Source organism: Gossypium arboreum, chromosome 12 (assembly GCF_025698485.1).
Source record: "Gossypium arboreum isolate Shixiya-1 chromosome 12, ASM2569848v2, whole genome shotgun sequence".
Taxonomy (NCBI): domain Eukaryota; kingdom Viridiplantae; phylum Streptophyta; class Magnoliopsida; order Malvales; family Malvaceae; genus Gossypium; species Gossypium arboreum.
Window position 1 is genome coordinate 86,519,618 of NC_069081.1, and position 7,521 is coordinate 86,527,138.

The 7,521-nt window shown below is 35.7% G+C and overlaps 1 non-coding gene across 1 annotated transcript; it reads right to left on the reverse strand.

Moving 5' to 3' along the window:
* Positions 1 to 5,260: 5,260 nt before the first annotated feature.
* Positions 5,261 to 5,367, reverse strand: LOC128286326 (small nucleolar RNA R71). Its single transcript, XR_008276869.1, has one exon. It is a non-coding gene; the product is annotated as a small nucleolar RNA R71 (small nucleolar RNA).
* Positions 5,368 to 7,521: the final 2,154 nt, after the last annotated feature.

Genomic DNA, 7,521 nt, shown 5'->3' on the forward strand with positions numbered 1-7,521 from the left:
ACCATCAAAGATATACTTTAACTCAAATAATTTACCTTGGCCGAATATTCAAGATCAAATATAATACAACATAAATACTTACCTATATATCCAAATTCGAAAGATACATTATATTATCTTATAAGGCCGAATATATAAGTTCAAGATGTATTATCATAATAACCTAATATTCAAACTCAATAAATCAACACATATGACCAAATTTACGAATTCAATATAACCTCACCGGCGAAACCAGGGGGGCAGGCATAGGCCCCGGCCCCCCCTAAAATAGGAAATTTTCATTTAGGCCCTTTAGATTTTTTTTAAATTTTAAATTAGTAAAGGTAAAATTCCACTTTGGCCCCCCCTAAAATTATAAAAATTCAATTTAATCCTTTAAAAATTATAAATATATAGACTATAAAAAATTAAAATTTCCTTCGGCCCCCTCAAAATTTTTTTTCTGGCTTCGCCCCTAAACCTCACATGTATCGAATGTATATAAATAAGCTCAATATAAACTCACATGTAACCAAATACACATGTTCAATATAAATTCACATGTAACCGAATACTCAAGTTTGATATAAGCTTACTTGTACTTACCTGTTTGGCCGAACATATACAATGTTTTATAGCTTAATTTCACTTGTTCAATATCCACAATATCTTAAACTCTTGTCATCATAAACTTGAGAACAATTCACCGGTATAAAACCTGCTAGGCATAAGCTTGATTCAACACCGGCACAAGGCCTGCTAGACCCAAGGTCTGAAATTCATTCACCGACACTAAGCCTGCTAGGCACGAACCCCGAACAAAGTCACCAGCACAAGGCTTGCTAGGCTCAAAGCCCCAACATCACAAACATATAATCATTCCACAACATCTCACATATATCATATTGTATAATATTTCATGCATCACATACACATTTTCTAAAGCTTTGATATCATTCAAATACAACTTAATCACATTAATTCATTGACATATCTCATTCGGCTATCAAACTAATACATTATAAAATTCGAATCATCATAGTAAATAATTCTATATTCAAAATAAACCATGCTTAATTACTTAAAGACTTACCTCGGATATCGACGGACGTTACGAATCGACTATTCAACTATTTTTGTTTTTCCCCGATCCAAGTCCGATTTCCTTTGTTCTTGATCTATATAATTTCAAATTAACCTCATTTAAACATAATTTCATTCAATTTAATCCAACAACACATAAATGGGCAAATTACCATTTTACCCCTGATATTTCATATTTTTACTATTTAGTCCAAATTGCACAAAACATAAAATACACCAAATCTCACAAAAACATAATTGAGCAAATTTTCAACATACTCATACTAGTCCATATATTTCATTTATTTCATATTTTAGTCCCTAAATTTATTATTTTTGCAATTTAATCCTAATAACTCAATATCATCAAAACTCCAATACAAAATATATTAATCTAAAATATATTTTAATATTTCATCATCAAACATCACAAAACACAAATATTCATCAATGTCATAACACAAAATATTCACCAAAATAAAAAATTCAAAAATGGGTCGGGTAGTATTCGAAGCAACGATCTCAAAAAGGTAAAAATCATTAAAAACCGAACAAAAACTAACCTTGAATTAAGCTTCCAAAGTGCCGAATACCCTAAGCTATATTTTCTTTCTTTCTTTCTCAAGTTTCGGCAAGAACAAAGTAATATGCATGGCTTTCTTCTTTTTCTTTTTTATTATGTTATAATATATTATGTTAACATTTAACATATTTTACTTATTTAACCTTAATAAAATAATATCATAAACACATACATTATGGGTATATTCGCCACAACTAAAATAAAGGATTATTTGCAACAGAAACACTCCATATTAAAAAGCCACTATCAATTCAACCTTTATAATTTAGACTATCGAATTTTCAACTTACACAATTAAGTCCTTTTATCAAATTAAGCACACAAACAATCAAATTTTTGTACGAAATTTTCACACATGCAAATTCATATATAATAAACACGGAAAATAATATTAAAATATTTTTCTGACTCGAATTCGTGTTCCCGAAATCACCGTTCCGATTAGGGTCTAGATCGAACTGTTACAACTCCCCCCTCAGGGATTTTCGTCCCCGAAAATCTTACCGGTGAATAGGTTCGGATAATGCTCTTTCATTGTATCCTCTGGCTCCCATGTTGCTTCCTCAACTCTGTGTTTATGCCACAATATTTTAACCAATGGAATTTTCTTATTTCGTAACTCTTTAATCTCACGAGCTAGAATACGAATCAGTTCTTCCTCGTACGACATATCGGGCTTAATCTAAACTTATGTCGGACTAATCACATGTGAAGAATCAGATCAATATCTACGAAGCATCGAGACATGAAATACATTGTGGATCTTTTCTAGCTCAGCTGGCAATAGCAGTCTATACGCAACCGCCCAATTCGCTCAATAATCTCATACAGCCCAATGAATCTCGGACTCAATTTGCCTTTACGACCGAATCTGAGTATTTTCTTCCACAATGAGACTTTTAAAAATACTTTATCCCCTATCTGAAACTCTATATCTTTTCGTTTCAAATCCGCGTATGATTTCTGACGGTCTGATATTGCTTTCAAACTTTCACAGATTACTTTCACTTTCTGTTCAGTTTCTCTGATCAAATCAACCCCGTGTATCTTATTTTCACTAAGTTCAGTCTAGTACAGAGGTGTACGACATTTATGACCGTACGAAGCTTCATAAGGTGCCATTTTGATACTTTATTGAAAGCTATTATTGTATGCAAACTCAATCAGAGGTAAGTACGTACCCACGTACCTTCGAACTTAAGAATGCAACATCTCAACATCTCCTCAAGTATCTGAATAACTCATTCAGACTGATCATTTTTCTGAGGGTGAAAAGTAGTGCTAAAATGCAATTTAGTACCTAATATATCTTGCAGTTTCTTCCAAAACCTCGATGTAAACCTCGGATCTCTATCTGAAACAATACATATAGGCACACCATGTAACCTCATGATTTGAGAAACACACAATTCAGCCAGTTTATAAGTGAATAATCTGTACGAACCGGAACAAAGTGAGCAGATTTGGTCAATCTATCAATGATAAACACAAAATTATCCATATTTTTACCCTAAATACCTAGTATATTTATGGATCTTTATTACTAGATTTATGGATTTTGGTGCTCTTAATTCTGTTATTTCATGTTTTGTACTCAGGAGAGCACCAAGAGTCAAAAGGAGCCAAAAAGGGACAAAACGGACCAAATCGAGAAGATGACATGGCCTAAGCCTTGCCATACGGGCAGCTCACACACTCATGTCTTTCGAGGGTGTCGACCAAGGCTTTCACGATTCACACGGCCTGGCCATTGACCCAGACGGCCGTGTGCAATTTAACGGATCGAACACGGCCTGGCAATCACGTCACACGACTGTGGCACACGGGCATGTCCCTTTTTCAAAGAGTTGTATTTTACACGGAAAGGGATACTTAGGGAGGAAGAAAGCTAATCCAAAGCCTATATAAACACCCTAAGTATGACTTAGAGAGGGGCCGCTCTCTCCAGAACTTTTCTAGAGTACAGAACCGCACACCGGGAATTACTTGAAGAAAGCCACACGATCCATCCCAAAAGCCAAAGCTACTCCAAGATCGAAGATCTCTCTCAGAATTCCTTTAGGGGTTTTAGAGTTTTCTTTATGTTTTGTTATTTTCATACTTCTAAGATGTACTCTTATTTTATTATGAACTAAACCCCTTAGATACCTAAGGGGGTTGAAATCTATGATGGATCTTGTTATTATTATCTAAATTGTATGATAAATACTTGATTTGTTCTTAATTATTTGTTCTTAATGCTTGAATTAATATTTCAGGTATTAATTCATGATTTTATGTCCTTATGTAGAGGAGAAAAAGTCCCTGTCTAAGAGTAGATTTGGCATAATTAAGCGGAGTTGATCGAACGCCAAGAAATAAGGTTACGAGATTTTGCCAAATTAGGGTGAAACCTAATATGGGAGTCCATATATCGATTTACTGCTTCCCTAGGGGTTTTAATTAAGAAAGAGATTTTGATTAATTCAACTGAGGGTTAGATGTTATTAGTCTCGAAAGAGATAATAATATAGGTTAGGGAGTCTCACGGATCAAGTCAAGTGAATAAATCGTCTGGTTCAGAGTCAGATAACAAGTGAAATCTAGGTGGATTCCTCCTTGGGTGTCGTCTTTATCAATTACTTTTCTTCAAGCCTTTTTCCAAATTGTCTCTTTGCTTTAGTTTAATTAGTTAATTAAGTTTAGTTAATTAGTTTAATAAACAACCCCTCCTTATTTCTAGGTTAAATAATAAAAAGATAGTTATTACTAGTACTTTTGGTTCCCTTGGGTATGATATCCCGGTCTTGCCATTACTATACTGTTGTTCGATAGGTGCGCTTGTCTTTTCGTCGTGATAATAGTTAGTCTAGGTTTGATCTTCATTATAAATATTTATTACTTATTACAAATCACGCGATCAAGTTTTTTGCGCCGTTGCCGGGGAACTAAAATATTAGGAACGCTAAATTTTTATTACTTTAGCCATTTATTTTTCTTGCAATTTAATTTAATTTTATTAATTTACTTTTTCTTTCTCTTGGCAGGTTTTTATAGTTTATGACTAGAAGAAACCCGTCGGGACCATTACTTTTTGATGAAGAAATCGATCGTACAGTTCGTAGAAATCAAATAGAGATAAGGCGTAGCTTACGATACATGGAGAACGAGCAAGAAGACGATCCTCAACTCCCAACCGACGAAATGGCTGAAAACCAAGGCAATCAGCTACCTCCTGCAATTGCGGCTAATCAAAATCCTGCTCCACGCACGATGTATGATTATGCTAAACCCTCTTTAACAGGAACTAAATCTAGTATAGTTAGACTTGTTGTAGCTGCAAATACTTTTGAATTAAAACCTAACACTATTCAGATGATACAGAAGTTTGTTCAGTTTGATGGTTTACAGGATGAAGATCCCAACGCCCACTTAGCAAATTTCCCAGAATTTTGCGATACATTTAAAATCAATAGCGTTTCTGATGATGCCATTCATCTTCGGTTATTTCCTTTTTCATTGAGGAACAAAGCTAAAAAATGGTTGAACTCATTACCACGAGGGTCAATTACTACTTGGAAACAAATGACCAAAAATTTTTTACTAAAATACTTTTCGCAGGCTAAAACGGCTAAATTACGTAATGATATCTCTTCTTTTGTGCAGATGGATTTAGAAACACTTTACGATGCATGGGAGAGATATAAGGACTTACTGAGAAGGCGCCCTCACCATGGGTTATTGCTTTGGCTGCAGGTACAAACATTCCACAATGGTTTGAATCCCTCGACTCGGCAAATGGTTGACGCAGCTACTGGCGGAACCATCAACAACAAAACACCTGAAGAGGCTTATGAATTCATTGAAGAAATGTCACTGAATAACTATCAGTGGCAAGTCATGAGGACTAAGCCAACAAAATAGTCGGTGATTATAACGTCGAATCAATTACTATACTGTCAAATCAGGTAAAACTTCTCAATAAAAAGATTGATGGTTTTCTTAGTTCTACGCAGGTACATCTAGTAATGAGGTGTGACTCAAGCGGAGGAGGTGTGCATACAGAGTATCAATCCTTCAATCCCACAACCGAAGAGGAACAAGTCAACTATATGGGTAACAATAAGTTTGGATCTCAAAATAACCCATACAGTAATACTTATAATGCAGGTTGGAGGAACCACCCAAATTTTTCCTGGGGTGGTCAAAAGAATCAAAAGCCACAAAATCCCTAGGGTTTTCAACAGCCACCTTATCAACAAAAGAAAAAACCAAACCTTGAGGAGATGCTCTCAAAATTCATATCAATGTCAGAAACCCATTTTCGAAATACCGAGACAGCACTTAAAAATCAATAAGCATCGATCCAAGGACTCGAAACTCAGATAGGCCAGCTTTCCAAACTGATCTCCGAACGACCACAAGGTAGTTTGCCAAGTAATACCAAACCTAACCCAAGGGAACAACTCAATGCAATTAATACTCAAGATGACGAAGGAGTCGTTGAGCCTGAACCAGAACCGAGGCAAGAAACTGTGGTAAGCAAAGGGAGAGATGAGGTAGGTCAAAATACAAACAAACCAGTGACTATTGAATGTAAACCTCGTGTGCCATACCCTAACACGACAAGGAAAGACCGCTCAGACGAACAATTCGGTAAATTCCTCAAACTTTTGAAAAAATTACATATTAACTTACCGTTTAATGAAGCTTTGTCGCAAATGCCAAATGCAATGAAATTTTTAAAAGAGCTTTTAGTAAATAAGCGGAAGTTGGACGAAGCATCGCATGTGGAGCTAAATGCAGTCTACTCAGCTATTCTACAGAATAAGCTACCCCACAAATTGAAAGATCTAGGGAGTTTTGCGATTCCTTGTTTAATTGGTATTTTATATATAAGTCATGCATTAGCTGATTTAGGGGCTAGCATTAACGTTATGCCTTACAAAATGTTTAAGCAACTAGGTCTTGGGAAACCTAAACAAACTAGAATGAGCATTCAATTGGCAGATAAAACTATAAGATTCCCTAGGGGTTTTATTGAAGATGTACTCGTGAAAGTAGATAAGTTCATATTTCCCGTTGATTTCGTTGTTCTAGACATAGAGGAGGATAATAACACCCCTTTGATTTTAGGGAGGCCCTTTTTAGCAACTGCTAAAACAATTATTGATGTTGGCACAGGTGAGCTTACACGTCACGTGAGAGACGAAACGATCACCCTTCAAGCTCGTAATTCTGGCATCACATCTAACATTGAAGGTAGTAGTCCACACCAATCTACTAAAACTGACAATATGACTTTGCAGAAGTTAAAATTCAAATAAGTTCATGAGCCATGTTCCAAGGATGATAGAGAACACATTCATGAAGAATGAAGACTACAGATAAAGGAGCTAGACGAATGGCGAGCACACAAACCAAGAACACATGATAAATCGAAACTACGCTAAAACAAGCCCGATACCTCTCCTAATCAACTTAAGTTGGCAATAAAGTCTTACTAGATGTCGTAGATCCCCACATTGTCACTACCACACCGAATGAAGAAATCCCTCTTACGGTACTCAGTATTTTTCCATTCGGTACGGTAGAGGTGAGTCACCCAAAGTTTGGCACTTTTAAGGTAAACAACACACGTTTAAAACCTTATTTTGATGAGATTGATAGCAGGAATGAGGAATACGAGCTCCTCGAACCACCCTGACCATGAGATTGATAGCAAGAATGAGGAATACGAGCTCCTCGAACCACCCTGACCATTCACTAGAGAGGTAAGTCGAGTTTAGACTATAAATAAATGCTTCTTGGGAGGCAACCCGAGCACTAACATATTCTGATTTCTGTATGTTTAATCTCTAACACTTTGAATCATTAACTTTATCTTTGAATTG